Below are 12,107 nucleotides of genomic sequence, written 5' to 3'. Positions count from 1 at the left end.
CCTCACGGAGTGCACGCTCTCTCCTGGGTGGGGGGAGCACAGACACTTACGGGAGTTTACTTTTAAAATGCGTTGATATAACCAGGTCTCAGTTTTGTTTGGATGAGTCAGTAAACGCTTTTTGGAAACCCCAAAGTCCCCACACCTCGTACATTTCGCGCTGCCTTAGTCTCAGAGCTCAAGCCCCTACTCTTCAGGCCGCGTCACCATGGGAGACAGGGCTGCGTGCGGACGCACGGCGAGCGTGCAGACGTCCTCGAGCCCCGCCCCAACGGTCCCGCCCGCTGACGTAAACCCCAGCCCCGCGGCGTGGAGGGCATAGATGCCTGCGCCAGCACCAGGCCGCGAGGGGTCTCCCGAGCGTGGCATGGGGGGGTTGGCGTAGCTGGGGCCAGTGGCCCTATGTCTTCCGGCTGCGACGCCGGGTCCAGCCGCAGCCGCCGGGCGGTGGGCGCCCGAGGGGCCGGGGCCCCAGGCGGGTGTGGCCATCGTGTCCGCAGCCAGCGTCCCCGAGGCTGTGCTCGGGCCATGATCACTCGGTGAAGCTGCGCCGGGACAGCGCGGCCGACTTCTTTCCGCGCTCTGAGGACCTGTGCGCGCTGCAGGACTTGGTGCCTCTGCCCTCCATGCGCGCTTCCCTGCGGGACGCCCCGCTGGACTTAAGGCCGACCGCCTGCGCGGGGTGCACTGGGCGCCGCTCCTGAGCACCCGCTGCCCCTGATCTGTATCCAGAGCTTCTTCCAGGCACGGCTTGTCGAGACAGGTTTGTACTTCCCGCTTCCAGGGCCTCTCGTGTTGGCGCTGAGAAGCAGGGTTTTCAATGGTGCAAGGTGGAGGGTGGGCACTAGAACCAGTGCCCAGTGCCCGGGTGTGCGTGCACTAGACGGGGCGTGCGGCCTAGGACTCCTGCCGGCTCGGTGACCCCGGCCGAGTGCCTTAAGGCTTCTAGGTCTCAGTGTTCTCATCTGTAGCGTGGGCTTAACAGGTCCCAGTCTCTGTGGTGGTTACAAGGATGCACTGTGTTAATGCTTCTAGACTCTACAAAGTAGAACACTTAGCACAGTTTGGAGCATCGTTAATTGTTGCACAGATGTTACCTGCTCTGTTGAATGACTTTGCCTGGTACACACCAAAGCGATTAGGAAATGGATATATCCCAGCTTCATTTCCTTTCCATTCAAACAGGGTTCAGGAAAAAAAATTTTTTTTCAATAGTCATATCATATAGTGGAAAGAGCACTGGTGTGAAGGCAGTTTAGCGTTTGAATTCCAGGGCTTATGCTGTCTGTGGCCTGGGAAGGTTACTTTTGAACTGCAATCCCCACACTTGTAAGATGACATTAAAAACCACTCTTTCTGTGGGTTCTTAGAATTAATTAAGCAGGTTATGTGTGTCAAGTAGCCTGGCACTTGAATGAGTTGTCAGAACCAAGGGCTGCTGGAGACGATGCTTCTGCCCTAGGTAATCTCCCCTTCTACTGGGCGGCAGGTAAACACAAGCACAGTAGTCAGTGCTCTGGAAGAAGTGAGTTCTGGTGCTACAGAGCATAGAATCTTTTTTTTTAATTTAATTATTATTTTATATTGAGGTTATTTGATGTACAATATTGTGTTAGTTTCAGGTGTACAGCAAAGTGGTTTAGTTATTCATGTATCCATTCTTTTTCAGATTCTTTTCCCGTACAGTTTGTTACAGGATATGGAGTAGAGTTCCCTGTGCTATGCAGTAGGTCCTTGTGGATTATCTGTTTTATATAGAGTCGTGTGTATATGCTAATCCCAAACTCCTAATGTATCCTTCCCCCTCCCACCTTTCCCCATTGCAGAGCACAGAATCTTGGAAGGGAAAGTTCAGGGTAGGCTTCTTGGAGGAGGTGCCATCCTTTCTAAGGATATGTAGAAGCTCCTGGGGTGGCAGGAGGGAGCAGTGTGTGTCAAAGTTTGAGAAATATAAGAAAATATGGCAAAACTAAGGTATAGGACTGGAACTCAGGGTTTGGGAAAGAAATGAGAGTTGATACTGGAAACTTAGTGGGGCCCAAGAGAAGGGGGCCTTGTTTGTCCTGTCAGAAGTTTAGATGTTTATCCTGAAGGCTGTGGGAAACCCTAAAGAACAGTGAAATGGACTTGTGGTTTAGAGACTCACTCGGACATCCATGTGCAAGGCACTCGATTGGGTGCAGGGTGAATTGTAATCTAAGGTTCCCACTTAAGTTATAAAAGGTGGGACTGGATTTTGCAGATGTGAGAGAGAATGGGTGGGGCCTGGTGACCAGTTAGAAAAGGGAGGGCAGCAAGCGTGGGTGACAGTTTACAGCTGCATGTTTTTGAGAGATACAGAGCACAGTAGGAAGGGTTTGGGGGTGGCGAGAGGATCTTACTTGATCTTCAGTGCTTTAAAGGGGCCTGGTAGACGGGTCTGGACCCAAGGTACAGATCTGGGCTTTATGGGAGGACAGGTGTTTGAAGGCATGGTAGAGACTTAGGTTACCCACAAGAAGATCCAAAGAATCATAGGTCTGAGAGATTTTTAAGTGGGTATATTTGAGGATGTTTATAAGCTGTGAGAAAGTAACCAGCAGAGAAAGGGTGTGAAGATGTAGGAGAGGAAATGATTGTTCATTTGTTTTCAAAAAGCTGAATACTCATCGTGTGCCTGGACCTTTTCCAGGATCTGGGGTTCACACCATCTGTTATCTCTTCTGCAAGGATAGTTCAACTCATCCCCTGGTGAAGAGAAGTCAGATTATTCTTTGCATCCCATTCAGGTATAAGAACTGTTCTGTACCTCTGAAGGGACTTTACTTAACCAGAGTAATAAGTTAGAAATCAAAAGAAATTAGAGCTGGAAGGGACCTTAAAGGCCACTGTACTTAATTTTGCCTAATATTTTACATTGAATATAAGAAAAATTTATTGTAGAGCCCATTCTCTTCAGAGTTCCTTCACTGAACTTTCTTTATGTCTTGCATCCAGTGGGTCTGTCTTGTAAATTTTGGCCTCCTCCTAAATTTGCTTCTTCATCCATATTACATTTGGCCCAGACTATGGCAGAAACTCCTGGGTGGTTCACGGCCCCTGGATTCAGTTCCTCTAAGTTCATCCGCCTGCTCGGGTTAAGTGATCTTCTAACATAAAAAGATGTGCTTAAAATAATGCTGCTAATGGCTTGCCCACACAGAGTTACTGCATAGTAGCCGCCCAGCGTGTGCTCTGCACGGAGGCGTGTAGTCTGAACTGTGTGCGGCCAAGCCTCATAGGGCTCTTTGCCCTGAGGAAGGGGAGCTTTTTGTGATCACTCCCTTTATCTAGTCGGTCCTTCAGCAGCAGGGAGCCTTTTTCTAATCAGTGGAGGCACCCTTACTCAGCCAGTGGTAGCCCCAGGTCTCACCACCTGTGGGATACAAGCCATGCTTTCTCCCAGGCTTGCTTGGGCCAACATCTCTTTCATTTCTGTCTCTTCTCACACTTGGACCCCTGGCCTTTAGTCATCCCCACCTGCAGTATTTACAGTGCCCAGCAGGAGTCAGGCTTGAGTGTCTTTTCACAGATGTTCCCTCTGCAGTTAATGCACCTCCTACTCCAACTCTGCATAGCCTCATCTTTCTAGATTCTGCTTCAGGGTTATCATGAAGCCATCACTTGGATATAACATTCTGCCTCCAAAGGAGCCTCTGTGCATAAAGGTTATGTTTCTTTATCTCATGTGATTGAAATTTTCAGTTTACACATGTCCCTCCTTAATGAAGGCTTTAAGGGCAGGAGTCGTTTCTAATCCTTAGCACAGAGCAGATGCTTTTTTTTAATGCTTTTTAATGATGATAAAATGTGTGTTTTAAATCACTTATTTTACAATAATTTTGCTTTAGCTTCTGGCAGAAATAAAGTTTACAGAAGTCGTGTTCCTGCGAAAAGAAATAAAGATGTGACCTTCCAATTGTGTAAAGCTCTTAAACGCTGTGTAAGTGCATCGGGTGCGCTAAGGAACGTGGAGCTAAGTGGGCTAGTTGTGAGAGAGAGAGGCTTAACTATGTTAACAAAGGTAAGCCTTCATTGTGTCCTGCCAACATTTGATAGTTGCTTTTGGGGCAAATTAAACCAGTAAAATTTTAAACTCTTCCTCCATATTAAAGGGATTGAATAAATTGGCCACTTTGGTGCACCTGTGTCTTGCGAATTGTCCAATTGGAGATGGAGGTTTAGAAAGTGAGTTTCAGTCTCGTTTATGTCTCTTCCCATCAGACTGGTCTCGTGATTTCCTACACACCATGTTACTTCCTGTCTACCTTTTCTTGGTGTTGTTCATGCCTGGATTGTCTCCTGTACCTGCTCAAACCTTGGTCCATTCTCATTTGTACCATGAAATTTTGTCATTCTGGATACTGTCAGAACTAATTTTACTTAACTTTGTGTTAAGCCACAAACCACACATTTTGTATATTTTCTGTGTTTTGTGTTTGTCTATATATTTATGGTTTCTCTTCAAGAAATATTATGGGAAGGGAAATGGCAAGATGTAAAGAGCAAAAAAGTCATCATTCTCTTTAAATTGTTAGAACATCTATCTGCAATCATAATTATGACGCACTGTGTTATGTGTTAAAATAGTAAATACATATAACGTCCCGTAGGAGCAGCAAACTCAGTGGTGTTGGTGAGGGTGTGTCATGGAAGTAATCACAAAGCAGGTGACTGTTGGTTGGGGTCCTGAAACATTAGTGTGCCTTCCCTGTGTCCAGTAGTGGTCTGGAGGGGTCAGGAAGCCTGCTTTTCAATTTGAGGGAACAGAGGGTTTGAGGTCCTCTCTCTTCTATTGCTCTAGTATAGTATACTGCATAGCAGCTAATAAAATACTGGGTTTATAGTTGACATTTAAATCACTGATTGATCATTAAGATTGGGATGTATCTTTGGAAATGAAAATAGGAAGAATCTTATGCTTTTTCTTTTTTTCTTTTTTTTTCCTATATCTGAAAAGGTATGTAGTACTTTGCTGAGTGGTTGGGAATAAAGTTTGCAGTATTCAGTGTATTCAGTTTTAGTATCTAAATAGAATTAAACTGTTGATGTAAACTGGAATAGCACTTTGTTACTGACAAGTTTTAGAATGCATCTGTTCGTCAATTACCTGTTTGGGAAGATTGTAGTTAATGATTTTGAGAATGTGGCTATAAACCTCCAATTGACTCAAGAAAAGCAAATAAGTCAAGATTGACAAACGTATAGGCTCTTCATCTTATTGTGTATGTGGGTTTTTTTTCCTTTTAGTTATTTGTCAAGGTATAAAGAATTCTATCACACTTAAGACAAGTTAAGTAAACTTCACGGGGTGTATTCTGACATGGCAGGGAGCAGATCACATGGCCTAGATCTTAAAGGTGATTTTATGTTTAAACTTTCATGAAAACATATGTGATTGAAACACATTAATATATTGATACAGAGGGCAGTTAATTTTTGTCTTTTTTTTTTTTTTTTTTTTGCGGTACTGTTGTGGCCTCTCCCATCGCGGAGCACAGGCTCCAGACGCACAGGCTCAGCGGCCATGGCTCACGGGCCTAGCCCCTCCGTGGCATGTGGGATCTTCCCGGACCGGGGCACGAACCCGTGTCCCCTGCATCGGCAGGCGGACTCTCAACCACTGCGCCACCGGGGAAGCCCTAATTTTTGTCTTTTGATACATGTGAGTGCAGCTTTCATTTTGCTGAAAGAATATGACCACTTTTCAGGTTGGGATTCTACCATTTAATAAAGATAGTCCACTTAATTTTAGAAATAAGAGATTTAATATATAATACCTAATAATACTTTTATGTATTTTTTTTACTGAAAACGTTTATTGTAATACTGTGAAGAAACTATGCGGTTATAGTCTTCAAGACTTAAATGAATCAAGTGTTTATTAGCTGCTGTAGTTTTTAAACTAATAAAAATCAGTACATCAGCAATTTGTAAATACAGTTTTTAAAATAATACCTTAAAACTTTACAGTGGTTATTATGACTGTATTTAGGCCTAAAGTTATTTAATAATTTGATATGAAGGCTTTTTAATAGTATGATGATGCAGCTCAGGGATAGGTAAACTCTGGCTGGTAGGCCAGATGCAGCCCGTTGCCTGGTTTTGTAAAGGAAGTTTTTTTGGAACATAGTCGCACCCATTGTTTACATGGTAGTTATGGCTACTTTCACCCTACGCCAGTGGGGCAGAGTAGTTGCAACAGAAACTGTATAGCCCACAAATCTGGAAATGTTTAAATTTAGATTTTAAAAATTGAAAAATTCTTTGAGCCTATACAGGGCAAGTCCATTGACCCCTGAGGTAGAAAACAGTCAAGAACTTGGGTGCCGAAGCCAAGTGGCCTAGGTTCAAATTCCCTTTCTCCCATTTCATAGCTAGTGACCATGGGCAAATCACTTAACCTCTATGCCTCATTATGAGGTGTAAATGCACTCATTTGTATAAATAGTGCCTGGCACATACTAAGCACTGTGTAAGTGATTGCTGTTGTTTCTCCTTGGAGCTTTGATAAGTTATTGTTAATAGAAAAACGACACTAATGATTTTCCTTTTAGAGTAACAAAGGCACTTTGAGTCTTTTATTTTTTCAAGAATGTAATAAGACTTTTTTCATTTACAGTCAGTGTTCCCTGTTACCACAATTTACTTTATGAATATAAAGAACTGAATGTCTCTAAGACAGTACTTTTGCTTAAATGTCAAACCATTATTTTTCCAAGGCACATCAAACTGGCTGTGCATAGTCCAGGCCTCTAAAGCTTGTGTGCATACCCTAGGTAGCATGTGAGATATACATTTTGTAAATATAGTTTTTAAAATAATGCTTGAGACGTCCCTGGCGGTCCAGCAGTTAACACTATGTGCTCCCAATGCCGGGGGCTTGGGTTCGATCCCTGCTCAGGAGCTAGATCCCACGTGCCTGCCATAACTAAGAGCCCACATGCCCCAACTAAAATATCCGGCATGCTGCAACTAAAGACCTGGCACAGCCAAACAAACAAATAAATAAATATTTATAAAAAATAAGTAAAATAAAATAATGCCTTAGGACTTAGGAAAAGAAAATATTAGAACATTTTTACCTTTGTATTATTTTAAAAAATCTGTGTAGTTTATCATGTACATAAATTATATGTATGGAACTTTGTGTATATAATTTGTTAGTAAATAAGATGTATATTAAAAAGTTTTCTTATGGTTTGCCCAGTCAGGTGTTTGGAGAGCATTGGAGGACAGAATGATGAAATTTAGAGCCTCAGCAATGATAGAATTTAGAACCAATTCCCTGACTTAGAAGATAAGGAAAATAATTCACAGACTGTAATTGAGTTGTCCAACTTTACATAAGTGTTCAGAAACAGGCTATCCAGTGGCTAGAATCTAATCACTGACCGAGTAGAATCTGGGTCACTGGACTCGTAAACCAGAAGTGACCGTTGAATTTCTCAGGTTGATGCTCCTGGCATATATGCTTGATATGTGTGTGTGTGTAAATCTCTGACATAATAAGCCATACTCAGTAGGCACACCCTGTTTCCTTATTCAGGCATCTTAATTTCATCCCATTAAGTCTTTGACATATCAGACTACCAGAAAGCATGAAGAAACCTGGGCTGAGAGTCTTCGTTCCAGGAGACCTGATCTTGACTGTATGGCTGGTTTGAGGCGTATCACTCTGAACTGCAACACGCTCATTGGTGACCTGGGTGCAAGTGCTTTGGCAGAATCTCTTAGTGAGGATTTATGGCTTAGAGGTAAATTCTAAAATTGAAAATATTGAATTTTTAATATGAAATATGCTTAGCTTTTGGCATGGTACTATTGTGATAGGATTTTTTTAAAGCCTCCTTTTACTGATAGCTTTTATTTTGCTTTTAAACTTTCTCTAAGAGTTGCATATATCCTTTATAGAAAATACAGAGTAACAAGAGAACAATTACCCGTAATTTTAATACCCAGACATAATCACTGTTCATTTTGGTGTATATACTTTCAGTCTTTTTTTTCTACAAATATATTTGTACACTTAGGGATTACAAAAATAGAATTGTAGTATACTTGCTATTTCATATTCCTGCTTTTTTCACTTAATGATGTATCATGTAGTATTGCGTCGTATTGATGTCCCATAGTTTAATCAATTCTTTGCAATTCGATTTAGACAGTTTGCTTTTCCCTGTCAGAAACAATGTGAATACGTTGTATATACATCTCTGTGTCCATCGGGATTACTTCTGTAGAATAAGGTACTACAAGTGGAATGACTAAGTGTGACATATTTTTAAGACTTTTGATACACATGGCCAAATTACCACCCAGAAATGCTATGCCAATTTATAGTCCACCCCAACAGTAGATGTGAAGCCTGCCTCTCACAAACAGTGGCTTGTAGCACTTGTAAAAAAAATGTAAAACTACAAAAATGAGTACCTCTCCATTTTCTATGCAAGTGGGGTTACTCCAAATTTTATAACTTTTTTCAATTAATTTAGTATGAGCATTTTAGCAAGTCAGTAAATTTGCATCTCCTGCATCATTTTTTGTGATTGTTCAGTATTTCATTATATGAATATGCCACAGTGCACGTAGCTTATCCATTCTTGTATATAAGCTTTGTCCAGGTTTTCAGTTACAAATAGTACTCTGATATATATCCTTACCTATATCTCTGACTATTTCTTTTGGTTAAATTCTTAGAAAGAGAGTTGTTGGATCAAAAGGGTATAGACATGATTTAAAGGCTTTTCTTACAGAATCTTGGCTTAATCTGATAGGAAAATAACTACATTTTGTTTTATTTTGTATTCATTTGATTTACTGGTGAGGTTTACTGGCTGTTTGTATTAATTTGGCTATTTGGTTAATTATACCCTGTGTCCATTCTTCTGTAGTGAGAGTTTGTAAGGGTTGTATCATATCCTGTCAGATCCGTATGTCTTACTTGCTATTTCTGTGTGTCATGGGGGTGTTGAAAGACTCCAGTTATTTTAATGTGATGGTCCACACAATACTTAAAAAAAAGACTCATCGTAGTTTCCTTTCATGTAATATTTTTTAATACCTGTGCTTTGGTGATGATCCCTTTGGTTTAAATGAGTAGGTTGTTCAGCCCCAGAACTACTAGAATTCATGTTCAGTGTTTCTGGTTTTTGTCTGACTTTTTATGGAGAGAGTTCTTGACCATCATACTTTCATGATAGGTTTTTACTATGTACTCTCTATTCACACATTGTTTGAATTTGTTATTATTTGTATCCTCTTAGACTTGTCCTTTTTTCCTCTAAAACTAACAGTTATTACATTTCTCCTATTTTGTTTTCCCCTTTTAGCTAGTTTCAAGTGTGATTTGGAGCTGAAGATCATGATCAAAAGAATGCAGTGCATTTCTGAGCTCCACCAGGTTTTGCTTGTGAGGTTTACATGCCTCTGCCGCCCTTGCTAATTATGAACTGAGATTCATTTTGTGATGCTTTTTGCTCATACATTATATACAGTTATTCTTCAGTTCTGTAATTGTAAAATATGTTGGATGATTTATTGATACTAAAGCCAGGGTTATCATTGCACATTCAAGAAGAGGTTTTTAAATTGGATTATGCATTATGTGTGTGCATATACGTTTCTGTTTTTTTCCATACCCAAAATTACAAACCTGCCATGACTTGTCTTGTGCAGGACTCTTCCACACGTGAGAAAATGAGAGTTGTCTATATGTTAAATCTGTAGAGTTAGGAAGTGACCTTTGTCTTTCATCGAAAGCACTTGACCTGCAGCAGTGTGGCCTCACCAGTGAAGGAGCAAAGGCTTTACTAAAGGCCCTTGAAACCAACAGAACTCTGCTCGTTCTGGATATAAGAAAAAATCCACTTGTTGGTATGTGGTCACTTTTTTGAAATTGATAAACACGTAGCAAAACAAAAAGAATTTGTTCACGTATTGACAGTTTTTTAAAATTTAATGTGTTTAACTTTCCTCATCACACACAGTTGGCCCTTGAACAACGTGGGGTTAGGGGTGCCGACCCCTACGCAGTTGAAAATCTGGGTATAAGTTTATAGTCAGTGGTTCCACATCTGTGGATTCAACCAACCTTGGATCGTGTAGGACGATAGTACATATTTATTGAAAAATATGCGTGTGTCAATGGACCCGCGAGGTTCAAACCCATGTTGTTCAAGCTTCAACTGTACTTTTCTAGTGTTGCACTTCCCTTATGTTTTTAGCAGATAATGTACTAATTAAAGTGAATTTTACTTGTAAATTGTTCTTATCTCTACTCTGAATAGAGGTGAACCTAGGTACTAAGCCTACTTCCACCAAGAGCATTCTTTCTTTCCTGTGCAACCTCTGAATTCTTGCCAGGAGCACTTTATTCATTTGTCAGAATCACAAGCAATTTTTAAAATATCTTCTGTGTGCCAGATATGGGTTTAGGCACTAGGGATAAAGCAGTGAACCAGACAGACAAAAGTCTTGCCCTCGTGGAGCTTACATTCTAGTGAAGGAGTTCAGATAGAAATGAGTAAACAGATAAGTAATATAATTTTAGAGAGTAGGAAGTGCAAAAATATCTTAAAGTAAGGAGAGTGAGGGAGTTCAGATAGAAATGAGTAAACAGATAAGTAATATAATTTTAGAGGGTAGGAAGTGCAAAAATATCTTAAAGTAAGGAGAGCGAGGGAGAGCAGGTAGGACGCCATTGGATAGGTTTGTTAGGGGACAGCTTCACTGGAGAAGTGGCATTTGAACAGAGACATGAATGAAGAGAGGAGCAAGCCATGGAAGAACTGGAGTAAGCACATTCCAGGACAAGGAGGCAATGAGTATGCAGGCATGTAGGTGGGTGGAGTATTTAAGGAAAAGCAAGGAGGCCAACATGGCCAGAGTACCGAGTGAAGAAGAGTGTGGTATGACATGAGGTCAAGGAGCTAGCCAGGGGTCTGCTCCTGTAAAATCTTGAAGGCCAGAGTGAAGATGTGGATTATTCTAAATGAGTAGAGGGGTTTGAACTGGAAAAAGGCATGATCCAAATAGTATCTCAATAAGGTGACCTGGTATAGAGAATGGACTTGGGAGGATAAAGAAGAGAAACAGGGAGACCAGTTAGGAGACTGTCACAGTGCTCCAAATAAGAGATGTTTATGGCCTAGGTTAGGTTGGAAGTTTGGAGCAAGTGAAAAGTGGTTGAATTCAGGTTGTGTTTTGAGGGTGTAGCTATCAAGACCTGCAGATAGATTAGATGTGGGGTATGAAGGAAATAGTAACAAGGAGACAAGTCGTTGATGATTATGTGTGCAACAGGGTGGTATCACTTAGAAGAAGGGGGCTGATGGGAGGAGCAGCTTTTGAGGGACTATCAGGACTTTGGTTTGTTATCTTGGATGCCCTTTAGGTATCTAAGCGTCTGGATGGTGCTCAGACTGTACTTTCTATCCAAAGGTATCTAAAGCCACTTTAGATGCAAAATGTTTAAAGCTGACCTTTGCTGCTGCCAAAATAGTAGCCACTGGGGGCAGTCTGCAAGATGGCATCTTAGGTTTTTGAGGAAGAAATTAGAATACACAAAGGGGGAAATAAGTGTATAATTACATAATGTAGATTTCATATTTAATTTTATGGGAAAAGCAATAATTAGTTGGCTTTTGGTTTTAAATGGAAATAGCCACTCATTGGGAAATAATTACTCTAATTTCAATTTATTTTACTTTAAATCATTCTGTGCTGAAAGCAGTTACCAAAAAAGGTCTCCAGAATGGAAGGAGTGCCAAGTCAGAGGTATATAACATGTTTTAATTCTCTCGGAAGAATTTCTCTTTAATGGCTTGTTTTTCTTTCCTTCTTAAAAGAAAATTATCAAGGTACTTTCTGCCATCTTAAAACTAAGTTTTTAGTCAAATGAAATGGCTTTTCTGTCTTTGAAAATGTTGTGTGATGCTTTAATTTAGCTTCCCAGAAATGCAGATTGAAGACCTTTTATTAACTTAAAATATCTTAATTTCTAATGAAGATCAAACCCTCCTAAATTACCTGTAACTTAAATGGCATATTTATCATTTCTCTCTCAGTACCAGTGGATAACTTCTCCA

The 12,107-nt window shown here is 40.9% G+C and overlaps 1 long non-coding RNA gene across 1 annotated transcript; it reads left to right on the top strand.

Moving 5' to 3' along the window:
• Positions 1-743: 743 nt before the first annotated feature.
• LOC309797862 lies at positions 744-3,902 on the top strand. Its single transcript, XR_014292830.1, has 3 exons — positions 744-763; positions 2,672-2,768; positions 3,870-3,902. It is a non-coding gene; the product is annotated as an uncharacterized lncRNA (long non-coding RNA).
• Positions 3,903-12,107: the final 8,205 nt, after the last annotated feature.

Source organism: Mesoplodon mirus (genome assembly GCF_964341445.2).
Source record: "Mesoplodon mirus genome assembly, contig: HAP1_SCAFFOLD_1133, whole genome shotgun sequence".
Classification (NCBI taxonomy): Eukaryota; Metazoa; Chordata; class Mammalia; order Artiodactyla; family Ziphiidae; genus Mesoplodon; species Mesoplodon mirus.
The sequence above is the reverse complement of the archived record's forward strand: the minus strand, read 5'-3'. Positions and strand labels throughout refer to the sequence as shown.